This window comes from Lissotriton helveticus, chromosome 3_2, assembly GCF_964261635.1.
Source record: "Lissotriton helveticus chromosome 3_2, aLisHel1.1, whole genome shotgun sequence".
Lineage (NCBI taxonomy): Eukaryota > Metazoa > Chordata > Amphibia > Caudata > Salamandridae > Lissotriton > Lissotriton helveticus.
The window spans coordinates 207353861-207375375 of record NC_136062.1 but is presented as its reverse complement, the minus strand read 5'-3'; positions in this window follow the sequence as shown (position 1 = coordinate 207375375).

Sequence of the window (21515 nt, the reverse complement as noted above, 5' to 3'; positions counted from 1 at the left end):
AAATGCGCTATAATGAGGCCCATGGTAAGACACGTAGGGTGGTGGAACGTACTTTTGGACTGCTTAAGTCTAGGTTTCGCTGCCTGAATAAAACCGGAGGGGCCCTGCCATACTCACCCGGCAAAGTATGCAAAATCGTGGTTGCCTGCTGCATGCTCCACAACCTGGCCTTGCGCAAGGATATTGAACTGATCATGGACCCTGCTGACCAACAGGTTTCTCCACCTCCCATCGCGAACATGTCCAGTGATGAGGATAGTGGGGAGGAAGAAGGTGTGGACCAGAGGCGTCCGCTCATTGATCGGTACTTTCCTTGATTGTGAGTAACTACCTCTTGTGCTGCTGTTCAATGTGTGATGTATGTCTGCTGGTGATGGGTGGAAGTGGTGTGTTAATGCTGCCTGTTCTGCAATGTTCTGTTTGCACATGTGTGTGGGACATGGTGTATGAGCAATGCTCCCTGATGTGTGTCCTGTGATCCGCTTACTTTGTGAAGATTGTGGTTTGTGGGATATTGCAGTACGTTGTTGTGTGATGGGTGTGATTCAGTTTCCTGACCTGTGCTTGTTGTTCTCTGATTGTCCCTAGGTCACTCACACAGATCCATGATTCAAAACAACATTGATCCCTTCACCTGCTGATGGCAACAACTGAGACAAACCTGTGTTTAAACATGGAGATCACACAGCCTTGAGTGTTTCCGTGATTTTTATTTACAGGGTGTGGATTTGTGTTAGTAGATATATACAAATGAGTAGTGGAGGTGAAGTGTGAGTTGAAGGTCATGTCAGATGACACCACCGTGGGGACACCACATTGTGTGATGTACACCTAGTCCAACAGACGTGTGCCAATGCTTGGCAATGTGGAGCAAGATAGTTCTCAGAGTCAATGCCAGGCTCAAGGAAGGGTGTAGTCAGTGCCGGCCCCTCTTCTGTGCGGGTGGCTGTTGCTTTGCAACTGCTCTGTCCTGGATCCAGCCTCGGACGGCCCCTCCGTCTTGGAGACTGAGTGGAGCCAGCTGTGGGGGCAGGTTGTTTGGGGGACACCTCCCTGTCAGTGGTCTCAGGTGATTTTGGCGGTGGTGGTGGTGTCCTGTCCCACTGCCCACCTGGGGGAGGGGGAGGTGGTGTGGCGCGGGATAACCACTCCCTCCAAAGAGTTGTTTGCTGCCCCATGAGGTCCACCATTTGGCCCATACGGTTGTCCATGGACCGCAACAGCTGGCAGGTGTCAAGTGAGTCTTGGCGCACCTGATCCGCCAGTGCCTGCGACTGCTCGTACGGCGTTTGCTCTCTTGCAATGGCATCCAGGGTCTTGGTCCCAGGATTGGGTGGGTCTTGTCCCTGACCTCGCCTTGCACCTGCCCTCATGTTCGTGAGCTGGCCCCCCCGTGTCCTCCCCATCCACTCTCCCTGCTAGCCTGTGATGTTGATGGTCCATCATCGTCCGATGGGCCAGGCAGGATGGCACTGGCAGGAGTGGTGGTGGTGGTGGTGGTGGTAGTAGCTGCACAGGTCACAGTGGCAGTAGTTGCTGTTGGTCCAGTGTTGAAGGTGGTGGAGGCAGGGATGTCCTGGGAGCCTGATGGCCCTGGGAGTGTAGTTGGACCGGCATCGTCCTCCGCACCAGAGCTGTCCAGGGGATCATCACCTGAGAGTCCAGGCTGTGAGGTGGGCGACTGGTGCTGGCGGTTGCTGGTTTCTCCTGTCAAGTCTCGGTCACCTGAGGGACAAGAATTTAAGAATCAATGCTGTGGACATTACAGGTTTGTTGTTGTTACATTTCAATTTTCTAGTGAATCAGGACATGGTTGTTGGTGTCATCAAATTGGTGTGGTACACAGTACTGGGCATTATGTTGATGTGGAGGTGGGGAGACAATACTTGGATATGCGTGGTCCTGTCCTGCTATTGGATGGTGCCTCTGTGAAGATGGCTACATACATGTAAGTATGAAGAGAGAGATGTAGTGGTCAGCACATGGTAGGCGGACTCCATCTTGCTCTGGGATGGCACATGGGGGCCTGTTGGGAGTTGTAGTGCTGGACCCACCCCTACCCCCACCCTCCCTGTAGACATGGGGGCCTGCTAGGAGTTGTAGTGCTGGACCCACCCTCATCCTCACCCTCCCTGTAGACATGGGGGCCTGTTGGGAGTTGTAGTGCTGGACCTACCCCTACCCCCACCCTCACCCTCCCTCTAGACATGGGGGCCTGTTGGGAGTTGTAGTGCTGGACCCACCCTCACCCTCCCTGTAGACATGGGGGCCTGTTGGGAGTTGTAGTGCAGGACCCACCTTCACCCTCACCCCCACCCTCCCTGTAGACAAGGGGGCCTGTTGGAAGTTGTAGTGCTGGACCCACCCTCACCCTCCCTGTAGACATGGGGGCCTGTTGGGAGTTGTGGTGTTAGCTGCTTGACCACATGCAAGCCTGGGAACGTAGGAGGCAACATTTGTGGTTGATCATGGTGGGTGCATTTGTGCCATGGCCTTCACATTTGGGTGACTGTGTGGTCCACATGCATGGATTGGGGCCTGTGAGATGTGTCTTAGCAGTTGTGCAAGGCAGACCATGACAGTGTGATAGTTGTCATTGGTTTGTACTTACCAGCCTCAACTCCCTCTTCTATTCCTTCCAGACTCTCAGGGTGCAGTATGCCTAGCACTTTCTCCTCCCATTCGGCGTATGGTATTTGCTCCGCGGGACCGCCACCGCCAGTGTCGTGTGCCCGCAGATGGTTCTTGGACCTGATGCCTTTCACCCTTGCCTTGAGGTCGTGCCACCGCCTCTGAATGTCGTGTTTGATGCGTGGCACGGTCCCTGAAGCATTGACTCTGGTCACTATCCTGTCCCACATAGTGGTTTTAGTTGCCAAGGTGGTCTGCTGCACTAGGGTTCCAAACAAATGTGGTTCGACACGGATGATTTCATCCACCATGACCTTCAACTCACTCTCTGTGAACTTGGGGTTTTTCTTGGGTGCCATGGTGTGTGATGTGCAAGGTGTTGGTTGTGTGGGGTGTGCAGGTGTGTGGTATGTAGGGTTGGTGTTGTGGGGGTTTGTGTGGTGGGTGTGTTACTGTGCAGGTTGTATGTGTGTTTGTGTGTGTCTGTTGTGTGTGATGGTCTGCCTCTTTCTTCTAGCTGTGCTGTGATGCAAAGGATTGTGGTAATGGGAGGGATTCCTTTTATACTCTGTGTGGTGCTTGTGTCCCAATGGTTTTTAGCAGTCAGGTGTTCTGTGGGTGTGGTGACTTGGGTACTCTTGTTTGTGCTGGGGGGGTGTCATTGGGCGTGTAGTTGTGGGGGGTGGGTGTTCCAGGTGGGTGTGTCCCCTGCTTTTTGGGTTTTCTATTTACGTACGTCCGCCATTTTTTAATCGGTTTGACGGCAGGAGTGATGTTCGTTTGGTCCTTCCGCTGTCATGCTCCGTTTGTCGATGTTTTTTTTCTGAGGCGGTCGAGGACGGTGGTGAGTTCCGTTGGGATGGCGGGGTTATCCTAATCGTGCGACCGGACCCTCCACAGGTCTGGCGGCGGTTGGGCCTGTTTCCGCGGTCATGGCGTCTGCGGGGTACGGTCTTTCTGTGCTTCCGTCCACGTGGGGCGGTCTTTGATGTGATCCGTCCTACTCGGTCGGTGTGTGATGACAGAAATATCCTAATCGCACCCGTGGTTTATCCGCAGTGCGCTCGGGAGTATATTTGCCGCGACCATGGCGGTCGGACCAGTTTCCGTCGGCCATCGTAATCGACGTCTATAACGGGGGAATTTCAAAGGTTTTTTAAATGGTAATTCCTAACTCTAACATGGCTGAAACCTATGGTTTTTTCAGTGAATTTCAATGGTTTTGTAAATGATAATCTTTAAATGTATTAATTGTTATATTTTTAATACTGATTTACTACATTATTTTAAATTATTTATTTTTAGATATTTTATTTTTTAAATGACATTACATATTTTTAATATAAATTGAAAAAAAAATGTTTTACACCTCTCTGCAACGCATACCCCTGACGCTTTTGCAGAGGGGGAGCTTATTCCCCTTGCATATTGGGAGTCCCTGGGGGCCAACTAGCCCACCAGGAACCTCCAGTATTCCCGAGGGGGCTCCATTGCAGAGAGGTGTAATGAGGCCACACCCTCTTTTACACCTTTCTACAGCGCAGCCCCCGTGCGCGTTTGCAGAGGGGGAACTAATTCCCCTTGCATACTAGGGATCCCTGGGGGACAACTAGCCCACCTGGAACCTCCAGTATGTGCCAGGGGGCTGCATTGCAGAGAGGTGTAATAAGGCTATGCCCCTTTTTATACCTCTCTGCAACGCAGCCCCCTGGCGCGTTTGCAGAAGGGAAACTAATTCCCCTTGCATACTGGGGGTCCCTGGGGGCAACTAGCCCACTTGGAACCTCCAGTATGCGCCAGGGGGCTGCATTGCAGAGAGGTGTAATGAGGCCACACCCTTTTTTACACCTCTCTGCAACACAGCCCCCGGGCGCGTTTGCAGAGGGGGAACTAATTCCCCTTGCATACTGGGGGTCCCTGGGGGCCAACTAGCCCACCAGGAGCCTCCAGTATGCACCAGGGGGCTGCATTGCTTTGCCCCGGGGACGGCGGTCCCCGGGGCAGTGTGGGGGGGGATTGCCCCCCCCCCCCACACTTCTTTATCACTACACCCGCGCGATTTGGTGCCCCTGGGGGTAATTTGAAAAAAAACAGACCGGGTTTTTAAAAAACATTTCTTGGGCCTTTGGGGTCCTTGTGGGACCACCTGGGCAGGCCTAGGGGGTCAGGGTGTTTCTATCCTGCCCCCTTTTTGTGTTCTTCACTGCCACTGTCTGTCAACACTCCAAAACAGAAATTGTAGGCAGCCATCTTGTGCCTCGGTAGACTGAGGCACAAGAAAGCAGAGAAACAAACGTGTAGAACTCAAAAAGGGGCAGGGTAGAAGCACCCTGACCCCTAGGCCTGCTCAGGGGGTCCCACAAAGACCCCCAAGGCTCAAAAAATGTCCTTTTTTAAAAACAATCACGGGGTACGCGTACCGTACGCATACCGTACTCGTACGGTACGCGTACGGTGCGCGCACGGTGCGCGCTTATAGATATATACATTTTTTCAAATTCGATTTTCTCAACAACTACTTGAGGTATTTACACCATTTAAACAAAAGGGTGATCTGCGAATCAGACTGTACCATTTTCACAAATTTCTTGTAATTCCGTTCAGCCGTTCGGGCTGTAGCCGTGTCTAATCGTCCTATGGAAAATAACATGGGGAAAACATGTTTTCGGACCCCCCTTTTTTCTCAGGCCCCACTTCACAAATCCCCCCAAAACTTTCAGGGAAGGAGCAGAGCGGAGCGGGCCATCTTCTTTGAGAAATTCACAAAGATCCATCAACCGGTGCCAAAGTTATTCCCAATATAATGTTGCGGATTTCCTATGGAAACTAGGTCCTAACTATATCTACCTACTGGCGACCGCCAGTAGGTAATATATATATATATATTTATTCCAGCTCCAACCGTCCCTCAATCCAAAAAAGACGATCACGCACTCGAGGGGGTATGAGATGCTCAATTTATTATTCGGCTTTTCCAACAAACAGACAGACGCGTTTCGGACTGTAAGTCCTTCGTCAGTGTCAATGCGTGCAGTATTACCCAGCATACTATATACATACTTCACTTCCTGTCACATGTGAAGGGAAAAACAGACACCATAACATACTGAGTAAATGGAGCATCCATTACTAAGTGAGTCCTTGACACACATAGTTCTATTTACACCATGTGAGTTAACTCTTGGTTTATACTGATTCCTACATTCACTTAATAGCAGTGAATAATGCTCATCTCGCCGTGGATCGGCAAATCACGGAATCCTGCGAATCCTATTTACAAAGTATTTACATGAATTTCAAAATCCCAAATCAAATTTATAATCGGAGTCCCATTGCACCATGGGTTGCATGTAAATCATCATCATTTGCATTTCATACAAAAACAAACCCAAGTCGGTCACGAGTCAAAAGATCTCGCCGTGTATCGGCATGTCACCGACTATGGCAAACCGGAAAAGTCTTGATTAAGCCAAAATTAGCATTATATACAATATATACACAATATATCCAAATTCATCCCTTATGGTCATCATTGCATATAGCATTTTCCTATACCATTTAAAGGGGAACAAGAGAGAAGGTAAGGAGGAGGAAGGTACGTTGATGGTGGGGGGAGGTGATTAAGCAAGTGGGGGAAGAGAAAGAAAGAGGAGAGGTTTAAGAAATGATAAATATCAGATGATAAATATCAGAAGTTAACACAAAGGGAGAAAATACAAAGTAGGCAGATATAATCTGACTATGGCTGCAAGTAACACATGTACCATACATGTTTTGGAAAGACAACTCAGAGCGAATATACATTGGCAAATGTAAATACAGGTTCCATAGTTCACATTTCATCCTAGAACTCCTGTATATATACATTGGCCGTGCTCTGTTCAGAAGGGGAAGTGTTTGAGATCTTAAACTATTTCCCCAGATGGACACCTAATTCCTCTCCAATATTAAGACCCCCAGGCTGTTTCGTCTGCATGTCAATTATATGACGTGATTCTAGTCTACGTAGACGTGTGAGTCTGTCCCCACCTCTGGGGTTAAGGGGGACATGATCTATACCAAAATATTGGCGAAGTTCTCGATTGCTCTGGTGCGATTGGGCGAAATGTCTCGCCACAGGGTACGTTATGTCCTTATTCATAATGGCCCGTTGGTGTTCTAGGATACGCATTTTAACCCCGTTTATTGTACTCCCTATATATTTGTGCCCGCAAGGACACAAAAGGCAGTACACCACATATGGTGTTGTACAGGTTATGAAATGCTTAATCTTCTTCGGTTGTTTCAGGCCTGGGACAGAATAAGAGAGTATTCTCCGGCTATTCTCACATGCGCGGCATTTCCCGCAAGGGAAAAATCCAGCCATGTCTCTCAAAGTACCCTGTCCGGAAATTTTCATAGGTGTTAGATGACTCTGTACCACCATATCCTTGATGGAACGTGATTTCCGGAAAGTTATTAATGGTCTCTCCGGCACATCACTCCCAATCACCGGATCAGTTCGCAATATATGCCAGCTCTTGTTAAGCATCCCTCTGAGGGCATTTGCTCCCTCTGAGAATGTAGTGATCATTCTGAATTTGTTAATCTTTTCGCTGTCTCCCTTTCTTTTAGAGTCGCACGTTAGGAGCTGTCGCCTGGGGATCCTAGACACTTTCTTCAAAGTTAAGTCTAGTAATTCTGGATCATACCCTCTCATGCCAAATCTCCGCGCGCACTCCTTTGCAGCTATTGTAAAGTCCTCCTCGCTGGAACAGTTACGTCTCAGCCTTAGTAACTCACCGTATGGGATGCTTTTATATATATATACAGGAACCCTTGAGCAAGCCAGCAAAAGGAAAAAGGAAGAGGCCACACGGGGAATTCAATTTAGTAGGCTTTAATATAGACAGCATGCAGGCATATTGCATTTCGGCCAAAGGCGTTCCTCAGACGCCCTCTGCTAATCAAACAGCACCACCAACTTTGGGTCTCATAATACTCCTGCTGTTCCCTCATTGATGAAACAGAAATCCCTCTCCAATCACGTGGACGCCCTCCAGATGGAGCACTGTGAGCACTGCATCTCCCAAATTGCAGCAGTGCTGGGCAGGTATTGCGTGGAGACAACGAAAATTAAGTCCATGTGGGCAGGAGTCCTGCAGGGCAAGGCGCTGTGTGCCTGATTAAATAACAGTCCCAAAAGCCTCCTTAGGTCCCCGCATAAGTTTTATATATATATATATATATATATATATATATATATATATATATATATATATATATATATATATATATATATATATATATATATATATAACCTACTGGCGGTCGCCAGTAGGCAGTTATAGTTAGGACCTAGTTTCCATAGGAAATCCGCAACATTCTATTTGGAATAACTTTGGCGTCGATGGATGGAATTGGCTGAATTTCTCCAAGAAAATGGCCAGCTCCGCTCCGCTCCTTCCCTGAAAGTTTCGGGGGGATTTGTGAAGCAGGGGCCGAGATAAAAGGGGGTCCATTCAGCCGTTCGGGCTAAAAGTGAGTCCAACCGCCCTATGGAAATTAACATGGGGAAAACACGTTTTGGGACGCCCCTTTTATCTCGGCCCCCGCTTGACGGATCCCCCCGAAACTTCCATGGAAAGAGCGGAGCGCAGCGAGGCAAAGTTAAGGAAAATTACAGGCAGATCCCTCATTCGGCGCCAAAGTTATTCCCAATAGAATGTTGCGGATTTCCTATGGAAAACGATCCTAACTATAACTACCTACTGGCGACCGCCAGTAGGTAATATATATGTGTATATATATATATTCACTGAAAAAACCATAGGTTATAGATCATATATAGTTAGGAATTAGCATTTACAAAACCTTGAAAATTCACTGAAAAAACCATAGGTTATAGACCATATATAGTTAGGAATTAGCATTTAAAAAACCTTATTTTACTCACACAAAACCATTGAAATTCCATATATAGTTAGTTGCACTAACTATATATCGCGCACCCGCAATCCACTGCTGATGATGTCACATATTACATCATTCATGACATGGTCAGTGACATCACTGATGACATCACTGATGACATCTCAAATGACATCACTGATGACATCATCCAGTGACTGTGTGTTTCTGAAAAGTTTAAATATGTTTTACATATTGAAGAATGAGTATGTAGTGTAGCTCCTATTTTCCCAATAGGCTCTGCGCATTGGAATAGTACCTACAGCAGTAAAGGCCTAGGCCAGACGTTAACTAGGTCTACTACTGTCGATACTAGACTTAATTTTTGGGTTTGCCAGCTAAGCTCAGAGTTCGCTAGAAACTTTCTCGAATGTTCAAGGAAGGATTAACTTCCCTGATTAGACAAGAAGGGATTTAGTTTCTGACAACCATAGAACATGACAACTTTGCTCTCCCCTAATCAAGAGTCAATCTCGAGAGTCGTGTGAGCACAAGGCAATTATTTTACTCAGTCAGTACGTGCATTCTCAGTCTCATCAGAATGTAGAGAAAAGGAAGAGACGGGCGTGTTCAATAAAAGATGTTATTTATTGATCAGTCTCTTTTCTCGTACAAGAGAAATGGATCGATATTATTGCAATACTTATAGTTAAGTAAAGTGCATACATTAGAAGCAATAGTATAAAATAATACTGTAAAAACATTGATATGGTTTCTGAGCCATATGATGTTTAAAATGATTAAAATATATTTACATACACATATACATTTGACTAAACGTACTCAACTGGTGTTTCTAAATACGCCTACCCCGTGTACCTGACCTAAGTCTAATGCGTGGGCGGGAATAGAAAGTTACAGTTTAAGTTAAGTTTGTTTTTGCCAAGTGAATAACTAAAGAATTCTCTGTGAGGGGTTATTCAGTTCTGTACCTGGAATTTAGGATGAATGAGGAATGGTATCTCTTTCTCTGCTCTCGATATTCCAGGCTGCCTGCGAGGGCTACCCGGAAGCGCCGGTGCTGGGTCTCTCGGCTTGAGATAGCAGCGCGTCTCTCAGCGCGTCAGGAAGGCGGGGCTGCTGCCAGCGGGGTCTGCTTCTGCTCTCGGCTTCGGCAAGTATGGCTGCTCCGTCTTGTCACCACGCGTGTGTTTGCATAGGGCAAGGTCGGCAATATTTATACCTTAAAGGTGCCGGGATTGACGTAAGGATGGACATAGGTACGTCAATAAAGATGTCATACGACTTGCTCGTTAGCACATTCTTTACTAAAGTTCTCTGTGAAATCAAAACAATGGCCGCACGGATTATCCAGGTTGTCATAGGTTTGATTTGTTATGAGAACGTCGTATGCCTTATCAGGGGCTGGAGGAATGTCGCTTGTCTAATTAGATCTCAAGCGTTATGACCTAATCAGATAACACGTTCCTGTGCCGTAGTGTGACTGCGTCAGATAACGGTATCTGCATCATGGGGGTTTTCTTGCCTCATGGGCTGACTGTTAGTTAACTAGCTAGGTAGTTTAACCAGAATAGGGTCAGGAATAGGGGGATCGATTCAGAACCTATAGAAATACACGACACCCACTCCACGCTAACTATGGTCATATCTACTAATCTATGCATAGTATAACATAGTACAACATACTATAGAGTATAGTGTATACCTTACCACCCCAAAATACATAAATGCATTTTGAAATTTTCAAATATACTGAAAAATTGCAGTCATATATATTGTATGCACTTAAGCTATGAATTAAATGCAAAATTAAACACGCATCGTTATGCATTATTGCTTTTTGGTATATGAGAAATACACATGAAATGGCTCTTAATATAGCTATACAGAAAGGAAGGTCGAGACCATTTCATCACATAATAAAATATTTGTGAACATACCAGCGGGCAGCTAAAGTCTATATAAAGTATCTAAAAATAGAAATCTTAGTTCTCTAGGAATAGTTTCTTACTTTAAGCAGAAGATCAGTGTCCCGGGGAAAAAATATATAGAAAAATTTTTTAAGGGCTTGCTGAAAAAAGTTGCTGTCCGTGAACTGGATTGTAATTGTTCATGTGACTTTATTTTTAAAGTTGAAGGCCGAATTCAGGGAACGCCGTGTGCGAGTTTACTCAAAAGTCTCTATTTCTGTTCCGGAGAGAACATCATATCATTCAGGCTTTCGAAAAAACTGTCAACAGCTTCATGGGAAAGTTCCACTAAGTCGGAAATAGGGGTAACCATGCATTCGTGTGCATGATTGTCTCCATTGACATTCTGATTTGCATTGCTGACAGAAGGTCGTACCTGTTCGATGCTGCTTTCATCTCGAACTTCACTACCCTTCAATCGTAGTGGTGAAGATTCCAGGAATGCCGTCATCAGAATTGGCAGCCTTTGAGGGGAGCACAGTGCGTGAACCTTGGTAGGAACCAACAGTGTATCTGCATCCACCGGCGCATCCGATTGTAGCGTCAGACAGGTGTCTAACACGCATTCTTCTCCGCATAGCAGACACCTTAGTACAGGTAAAACACACCTTTGCCACATTGGTCGAAATGATAGAAACCAAGTCATGTTTAGGTCTCTAAGCCGGGAGAGTCCCAGGATTTTTGATATCCGGTCCCGGTATCCAATGGCTAGGATCGTATCTTCCATTGTCGCGAGAGTTTGATCTGTGACATGGGTTGCCATAACGAAAAATAAGGACTAAGAATAGGATTCCTGCAATTAGTCCCAGGATCAGGGGAAGTCCGCCAAAAATCGAATGGACGAAATCTGGAAAAATACCCAGTATGGCTTTGAATGGTGTTAATGCCATCGAAAATACTGTCTTAAATACCTTTGAGACCCCAGTGGTATCAGAAATATTTAAGATTTCGCTCAGGATTTCCGCGAAATGTACGGGGGAATTGGTTGATAATAATGTATGTATCTATGCAGTCGTCCTTGCGACTTGTAGATCATACGTTTCTTTAGATGACGTGAGCCTTGTAGGCGTCTGAAGAAGCACTGTTTTCATTCTGCTTAAAGTATCTATTCGAATAGAAGTAATTTTCAAACCGGGCCATGCCCTTGCCTCCCTGTCTGGAAAGGAGCTGGGGAACAAAGAACGTCCACAGCACTTGACCTTCGCCGTCGTAGTGACGAGATAAGGAGTCCCGGGCATAAGACTACAACATCTGCGGTCTACAATAAGAATGTAACTCCCATTATAGAGTCTTTGAAAGAATGGTTCTATTTCAGTTGCAGGTGCGCCTTGCTGGTGACATGAAAGGTTGTATGAATTCCCTTCACAGGCTCCGTGCAAACTAATACCGTTACACAGAAGCGTGCCGCTTAGTGACATAGCACAATTGTTGCCACTAAGAAACACTTTCTGTCCTTTGTTACTGACACATGCATGTGAATAGGGCAGGTTCCAAGTTGTTTTAAGGTACCCCTTTCCCAATTTCTCGTACATGCCAGCCTGTATATATTTTTGGCAGTATTGAAACCTGAAGGTTGAGATTGGAATATTTATGATTCCGTGGATTATCCATTCACTGACAGGTCGTTCTGACATTGTCATTGGTAATCTTTCTAGTTTTTCAATGCTCAAGATTGTATAATCAGCACCCTTCTGCGCCATACCGATTTGTCTATCAGTAAGGTTAAAGATTTGGAATAGTGACGTTGTGTTGATTAAACGCCAAGGCACATAGCCTGAACGCAGATTTTGTAACGTCCAGCCAAGCTGTACAATGGAACGCAATTGTGACTGTCCATGTTGTAATAACAGTAAGTCTTGCGATAATATATCGATTGCTGAAGACACAATGCTGTCCAATGAAAAAATTCTGGAGGACAGAGTCATTAACCCATTGTCCACTACAGAAAGTGATTTTTCCAAATTAATACGGTCAATTTCCCGTATTCTTTCGGCTGTTTCAATTTGAGTAACCTTCCAGGCCTCATTGTATGCTGCATATACAGAGGCTGCTATGAAACGCTTTTGACGCTGTTTGCGTGGTCCCAGTATGAAATCACGCAAGTCAGCACCATCAGTAAGTAAAGTTAGGTGTTGCTTAATTTCAGGCAGTGTGGAAGTTTGTAGCCATTGAAGGCATAATTTGCCCACACTGTAGGTTGTTATTATCCCTGGGTGATGTCTTTGGGGATATCTAGGGTCTGGCCTGGTCATTTTGAAACCCTGTGTTTTATTCAGGAATCTATCTTGACAGTGATTTGTATCTGTGGGCCAGATCAACCATTGTTTCCAATCAGGATGTGTTCTGTTTTGGTTTAATATATGGTTTATGTCTATTTCTTCATCTGTTTCAGAGCTATTGCTAAACATTGTTGGCTTTGGAATAGACGGGTTTTTTAAATCTTTGATTTTGGCTAAGCCAAGACAGGTGGTTTGTTGAACAGTGTCATTTAAAAATATCATTTGTTCTGGGATCATGCAGGCTCTAAACAAAGCTTCTAAACCCTGTACTTGCCATTCTTTTGTACCCCAAACACTTTTCAAATCAACATTTTTGTCCCAATAATCAAATCCAAAAGTATTCATTTTTTCAAAGAATATGTCTGAATATATCAATTTTGTGTTGGTTATCATGGTTTTCATCCCTGTCTTGTTTGACAATTTATAATAAAATGTTTCAGCATTACTAGTGTTAAAACCTTGAAAGTATGAATATTTGTCATACACGGTTCTAGAGCTCCCTTTTGGAGGTGTAGCACAATGTTCCCATTGATTATAATTTAAAACATTTCTTGGTTGTGCAGATTTATGCAAAAAACTGTTACCATAATGGTTATAGCAATACATACTATCATAATTTGTAGAACCTTGCAAATAATCATGTTTTGTAAATTTAGCAGACATTACTAAGTCAGACATCATATTGTTTATACTTTCAAAGTCCCAATCATCAGCAAATGAGTTTGGTTTTGCAAAGTCACTCAAGGAGATCTTGATTTGGTGTGGATATTTCAGGATCTCGACCGGACCATAAATTTCATAGTCAGTGTTGTCCCAGGCTACCCCACCAGGTATTGGAATTGCTGTGAAGTTGGCTGAAGAAAGTTCTGAAGAAAGTTCTCGTTTCTCGACGTGTGAAGATGTGTGTGGTTTGAGGACCAAGTTGATGTTCTGACTTGCTGTGTCCATTTTAGCATATTTTCCCTCAATGAAGCGTCCCAAGGTAAATACCATGATGAGCCAAAGTATGAGGATAAATGCACCAAAACCCACCCAAAATTCAATCCATGGAGTAACCAGATATGTTTCTTTCAGTTGTTTCAAAAGTTCCTTAGCTTTGTCTTTAAAGGATTTTGATGATGGCTGTGTCTTTTGTTCGCTGAAACCTTCAGAGGAATCATCGAAGTTGATGAAGTAACCAGATGCAGTTCTGTCAATTGTTCCAATTGGTTCAGGATTTTTGTTTCTTGCATTTTCACTTGGAACTTCATTGTAGATTGGTGTGTCTCTGCTAAATGTCTTTATTTGGGTTTTCAGAGGTCTGAGTTCTATTGCATTGTTGCATAGTCCTTGTTGTTCTTCTTTAGGCGTTTCGAATGTGATGAGCCTCTTTGTTAGGACCTCTGTACTGGTAGCAAACCTTGGTGTTCTGCTACTTATTGGGAGTCCACTTGGCCTACTGTTTGTTATCGGCCACATGTTGTGGTTTCACCAGGTCGATGGATACAACTCGGTTCTCCTTTTTTCCAGCAAGTGGCGGTAGTACAACTGATCTTGTCCCGTTGACAGACAAGACAGGAACTGCTTTTCTGTAAGAAGGCCCAAATTCCTTCTTTACCGCGATCTTCTCTCTGACTAGATCCCCGACTTTTGGAATCCAGACAGGTCTTGCTGGGACAGGTGGTGAATCTTCAGTGGTCGTTGGCTGTTGTTTCAACTGTATGTTGCTCAGGTCTTTTCTTGTTTTGTTTAAGTCCTGCAAAATAGCCAAACGGTCTTTGACATCAAAGGTATTTTTCTATTACCACTGAAGTCTGACTATCAAGGTCAGAGATCAACATCCTAGTTCCGAATAATAATTCGTACGGACTGAATCCCTTCAGAGAATTTCTTGGCAAGTTATTTAGACTACGTTGGACACTTATTAGATGTTTGACCCACCCAGCTCCCGAACCTAATGTCCTTTCCATTATAGATTGCTTTCTGCCTTGGTTTTTTCTTTACACCATCCCATACCCTCAGGAAGGAAGTGAGAAGATTCCCGCTGGGCTGTGCTCATTTGGCCATTCTTTCCCCCCCCAGGCTGGATTGCCTGAGTGAAAAAAAAATGGTCGAACGTAGCATGCTCTTAGCGTATATGCCATTTAGACTCGCAAATCTTGTATAACAGTCCGGACGTCAGCCGAGTGCTGTGGATCTACATTATAAGTGGAACTAGCCTGTGTATGTTAATCGCAAGCCATTCTTTTTGTTGGTAATATTATCTGCCTTGATACGACGAGGTATTAAACTGCTTCTCTCCCCACTGCGATCTCTGTTGCAGTTTGGGCAGTTTTTTACAAACATGGTGTAGTGCAGGCTCATGCCTGGCCACCAGTACCGTGATTGTAATTCTTCCAGAGAATCTTTTAATTTAAGGTGTCTGTGACCCTCGCCCATGTGTGCGTCTGCGATTAACAACTTTCTCCTGTCCATGTTTGGAATCACTCTATCCCCCACTCCAGGGATTCGAGCAAAAGGGACGGAGTTTGCATCGATTATGTATGTATAATTGAGTGGATAGTTGATCGGTAACGCTGAGCAGTCGCCTTTTGATGACGTTTTCACCGCCAGCAATGTTTCACCGTCAATGTATTTTAATGTACGCTTTTTTCGATCTACGGGAGCCGATTTAGTGGCTGCCGTTGCGGCTGCTTCAGCCAATGAATTCCCTACAACGTGAACGCCATCACGTTGATGACTCAGTGAGTGAGTCACGTGAGTCTTTGGTAGTTCTTTTTTCAAAAGAGCTACTTGTTCCCAGAGCAGTCTCTGCTTTATTGGTGCATCTGTGTCATCTTTGTAACCGTTCTGAATCCATGTCTGCAAATCGCTGTTATATGATTTGACGCAGTAATATGAATCTGACACTATAAGTGTCGGGAATTCGCGATCCGCATTATCTTGCGCCATTTTCAAAGCTAATATTTCAGTTTGTTGTTCTGAATTGGTTTCTACTGAGTGTGTCTTTGTTAATAGAGGTCTTAGTTTACCTCCGCGCCACACTTCTTTTGTAATCTCACATGTGGGGTTGTATGCTTGTTCTCCCCAAACGGATGGTTGAGCATGTCCGTCTGTATAGATTACACTGGCGTAATGTCGTAGAGGCAGAATGTCGATTGGCAGAGGATACGTCTTTTCATATTTTAGATTTTTCAATTCTTCTAGTTCTGGATCAAAGTAGTAGTATACTTTGTCCGTTGTGATTGAATTCACCCATTGTATCCATTCCGGATTCAATGTTGTTGTTGGTAAATTACACGGTGTTGTTAGTGCCTCGAAGGCTGATTCAGCTGTTCTGACTGTGATATGTCTACCATCAGCTATGTCTTTTTCTCTAGCTATTGCGGTTTGAACTGCTTGAACCATTTTTCCTTTGTTGCTGAATCTCTGTTCAGCTTTTGTGTACAAATGTGATTTGAATGCAATTGGTACCTTCTCTCCCTCATTAGAGGTCAGGTATGTGAATCCGCATTTCCCTGGGATGACTCGGATCACAAGGTTGCGTGTATTATCACGGGTTTCTAATTTTGTTTTAATTAGCATGTCTGTTTGTAAGGATCTCAACATTTCTGTGTGTGCTTGAGTCCAACTGGATCTTTTAAAGTCTGGTTTAATTAGATCATAAAGGGGTTTGACCCTTTCTGCGTAATTTGCAATATATGTTCTTCCGAAATTTAGGAAGCCTAGAATTGACTGTAGGTTTTTTAGTGTTTTAGGAGCTTGGATTACGGCACATTTCTCTAGGAAATTGTCTGCCAGGCTTTTACCTTCACTTGATAACTCATATCCTAAGAATAGGACCGTCAGATGGGCAATTCTGGACTTTTTGAAGTTGAATTTGTAACCCTCTGCAGCGAAACCAAGTATTATGGTGTTCACTCTTTTCAAGTGAGTCTCCAAGTCATCATCTGTTAAGTAAATGTCATCGACATAAGATAATGCTTCATCATCATATAGTTGTAGTAATTCTGTTACTCTCGCTGAGAATACCCCCGGGCTGTTCTTGTACCCCTGGGCTAACCGACAGAATTGTTTTTGAGTGCCATTTACTGAGAAAGCTGTTAAATATCTGCTCTCTGGTGCTATGTTTTGACAAAAGAATCCATTGGAGATGTCCAAGGTTGTTTTGTATTTTTTGCGCACTATGTTATTCATTAGTGCAGCACTGTGTGAGTTTTGCACTGCAAAGGTTTTGCAACATGTGTTAAGGTGTCGGTAATCCAAAACTAGACGATATGAGTTGTCTGGTTTGGCGACCGGAAACAAAGGATTGTTCATTTGTGAGGTGCAAGTTTCAATCACCCCCTGGTATTCTAGCTGATCTAGTATTTCATTTACTTGTTTTTTAGCTTCTTGCTTAATTGGGTACTGCCTTTGTGCAGTTGGTTGTGATTTTAACTGGATTTTGTGAGGAGGAGAATCCTCATCCCATCCTACATGATTTTTATATAAAGCAGGTGCTAAGGCCACTGCCCACTTTCTAGCAAGTGTATATTTTTTATGAATTGGTATTTGATTCGAGAAGGCAGGCATAATTACTTCTTCGCCATGAGGGCACTTCCTGACAAACTCTGGTGGCCAGTCTTTTTCAGCTAGAAGGATGTCATAACCCTTGGAGAGGTTATCCCAAAATAGTCCCCTTATTTTCCTAGTCTTATCTCCCTCTATACGTAATGTTATCTCGTATATTTTGTGGGGCTTGCTAACTCTGGTATCTGCAGTTTCCACTTGAAGGTATTCATTCGTGTCCACTGTCTCCAGATGATTCATAAGGACTTTGCGAGCTATGCTCACCTCTGCTGCGCTGTCTAGCATTGTCTGAGCCCACTCTCCGTTTTTCAGTTGTGTCCTCAGTATTCTCGGCATTGTTAACTACCTTGATACTGGCTACCTTCTTTTTTGGAAATTGTGATTTCTTTTTCAGTTGAGCAGGTTCCTTGTCTTTGGACTTGGCGTGCTCTTCTGATCGTCCTCTTCTTTCCGATTTCTGCGAGGAATTCTGAAAAGATTGAGAGGGACGTGTATCAATGTCTTGATATCTATCAGGTTTTTTAATATTATCCCTATTTCTAAGGTTATATCTATTCCCAGAGGGGTCACTCTGGGGTGACCTTTGTCTCGGGTTTGGAGATTTCTCTCTTCGCCTAGGAGACCTTCCTCTGGACTGGAATTTCTTTTCTTTAGGATTGGATTGTTTATTTCCATCCCAGTTCTTTTTTGGTGAATTATTATTATTATTAAAAAACATTTTTTCTGGACTTGTAGTCAGTTGCGGTTTTACTGGTATTCCACCTAGACTATCTCTGCCTAGTTCTTCATAGGATTTTTCTATGATTCTGGCAATTTCAGCTGGTTGGTCTGCTATATCTGTCTCTTTTAACCTCTGGCGGATCGCCACGTTTGCTGCTTCACCTTTTATGTTGGCTAATAATATAGCCGAGACCTGCTTGAAGTCTTTCAGTAATTTCATACCAAGAGTTAAAGCAGGTTCTGGACCGTATTCATCTTGAATTTGTTTTAGCACATCTGGTATTACCGAAATGGATGGAACACCGTGCGTTTTTGTGTAGATGGAAGCAAAGACTGTACCCCAAGTGTCACAGTCCTCAATGTGTGGTGCGATTCCCATTGGGAGACATATAGTCAGAATCCTGTGTTTTTCCAGCGGGGTGGTGTCAGGAAACACCGCCTCTATTTGGGTAATTTTCTGTGCCAACCAGAATGGTATCTGTTCCCGTTTAGCTGGAACTTTACCTAGGCAGGATTGGATGTTCTGTGGTGTAATTTTATTTGTGTTCCCCTGGTGAGGGGTCAGCTGTGGAAGTTTAATCGCTGGCTGAATTGTTGAAGTCCGCATTACATACTGAACTAATTGTCTATGAATTTTTAGTAGTTGTTTTAGCTGTATTAACAGCTCTGCTGCAGGCATTCTTTCGATGTCTGGATGTGGTGTGTATCCGGCTAGGACCGGCCACGTTGCTCCTGGTCTTCCTAAAGGACCGAGCCTTGTAATGTGATTGTTATGTATTAGGGCGCCATCAAATAAGAGCAAATGCTCTTGGATTTTGAGTGGTACTTCCACCTCCTCGAAAGGAGTGTACGTTTCAGGAGGTTCCTCTACTTTGTAATAGTGGAAGTACTTTGTTACAGCATTTGCTGCTGGAAAATGTATCCATGTATAGTATACCTCTGTCTGCCGATATTCGTGTGCCTCAATTACGAATATGACTGTGCCACCTCTAGGTGTCAGTCCATTTTCTATAAGTTTTAAGGTTATAGATCTCCTTTTAATGACCGGAATGAGTATTATATCCGCGTCTGCTGCTTGCATGGTAGCATCAGCATCTGCTATTTCAGTAGCTAATCTAATTGCCTCTCTTTCTCCATCACTGTCTCCCATTTTACTGACAGGATGGTATTATTTTTATTTGCAGATCAGGTTTCTTATGGAAACAGAGATTAGATGCACAATATTCTGGAACTGTTTTATCCTTCAACGTTGACTAGACCAAAAACCATACATAGGAGTTCCCTCCTGCGAGGTTTTGGAGGATATAATAACCTTTCACCCACTCCAGACGTCTTTGGAGTATTTGGGAAAAGGGGTCTGAGTGAGAAAGCACGACTGAGTTACTCTAAATGTCTTACGTTAGTTTTATCGCCCTTTCCAAACACGTTGGGCGCCATGTAGTGTAGCTCCTATTTTCCCAATAGGCTCTGCGCATTGGAATAGTACCTACAGCAGTAAAGGCCTAGGCCAGACGTTAACTAGGTCTACTACTGTCGATACTAGACTTAATTTTTGGGTTTGCCAGCTAAGCTCAGAGTTCGCTAGAAACTTTCTCGAATGTTCAAGGAAGGATTAACTTCCCTGATTAGACAAGAAGGGATTTAGTTTCTGACAACCATAGAACATGACAACTTTGCTCTCCCCTAATCAAGAGTCAATCTCGAGAGTCGTGTGAGCACAAGGCAATTATTTTACTCAGTCAGTACGTGCATTCTTAGTCTCATCAGAATGTAGAGAAAAGGAAGAGACGGGCGTGTTCAATAAAAGATGTTATTTATTGATCAGTCTCTTTTCTCGTACAAGAGAAATGGATCGATATTATTGCAATACTTATAGTGAAGTAAAGTGCATACATTAGAAGCAATAGTATAAAATAATACTGTAAAAACATTGATATGGTTTCTGAGCCATATGATGTTTAAAATGATTAAAATATATTTACATACACATATACATTTGACTAAACGTACTCAACTGGTGTTTCTAAATACGCCTACCCCGTGTACCTGACCTAAGTCTAATGCGTGGGCGGGAATAGAAAGTTACAGTTTAAGTTAAGTTTGTTTTTGCCAAGTGAATAACTAAAGAATTCTCTGTGAGGGGTTATTCAGTTCTGTACCTGGAATTTAGGATGAATGAGGAATGGTATCTCTTTCTCTGCTCTCGATATTCCAGGCTGCCTGCGAGGGCTACCCGGAAGCGCCGGTGCTGGGTCTCTCGGCTTGAGATAGCAGCGCGTCTCTCAGCGCGTCAGGAAGGCGGGGCTGCTGCCAGCGGGGTCTGCTTCTGCTCTCGGCTTCGGCAAGTATGGCTGCTCCGTCTTGTCACCACGCGTGTGTTTGCATAGGGCAAGGTCGGCAATATTTATACCTTAAAGGTGCCGGGATTGACGTAAGGATGGACATAGGTACGTCAATAAAGATGTCATACGACTTGCTCGTTAGCACATTCTTTACTAAAGTTCTCTGTGAAATCAAAACAATGGCCGCACGGATTATCCAGGTTGTCATAGGTTTGATTTGTTATGAGAACGTCGTATGCCTTATCAGGGGCTGGAGGAATGTCGCTTGTCTAATTAGATCTCAAGCGTTATGACCTAATCAGATAACACGTTCCTGTGCCGTAGTGTGACTGCGTCAGATAACGGTATCTGCATCATGGGGGTTTTCTTGCCTCATGGGCTGACTGTTAGTTAACTAGCTAGGTAGTTTAACCAGAATAGGGTCAGGAATAGGGGGATCGATTCAGAACCTATAGAAATACACGACAAGTAGATGTAGAAGTGTCTGGATGAAGGATTTATTAGGTGAGTGACTGACTGTATGAGTGAGTGATTAAATGTGTCTCACTGAGTGCATGGGTTAGTGACTAAACTGTCTTAATTTGTGCATCATTATGTCTGTTGCTGCATGTGTTGGTCAGTAGCTATATGAGTAACTATATGGGTTATTGATTAATTGCCCAAGTATTTGTATGGGAGACTGAGTGTGTGTATGGCTGGCTGGGAGGTGTGTGACTCTGTGCAGATCAATGTGTACTTGTATCAATGATTGTATAAGAGAGTAAGTATGTGTTAGTATATGTTTCAAAATGTAAGGTGCTCTATGTTTAACTGTATAGATTAGAAAATGGAAGTGTGATTGATTATTTACAGGACTGACTAGGTGTGTGACTAACTCCATGGATGAGTGACAGAGTGTGAGAGTCTGTATAGGTGTATGAGTGCATATGATAGTGTTGTAAAGATGAGTGATTGTATGAATGAATGATTGTATGGGTAAATGAGTGAATGTGTGTGTAAACATAGGAATCACTGAGTGCGTATGTAGTAACTAGTATTGGTGTGTCAATGGTTTCAAAAATTATACTCTGTATTTAACACTGGGTGTAACAGAGGTTATATTAAAGTGTGAG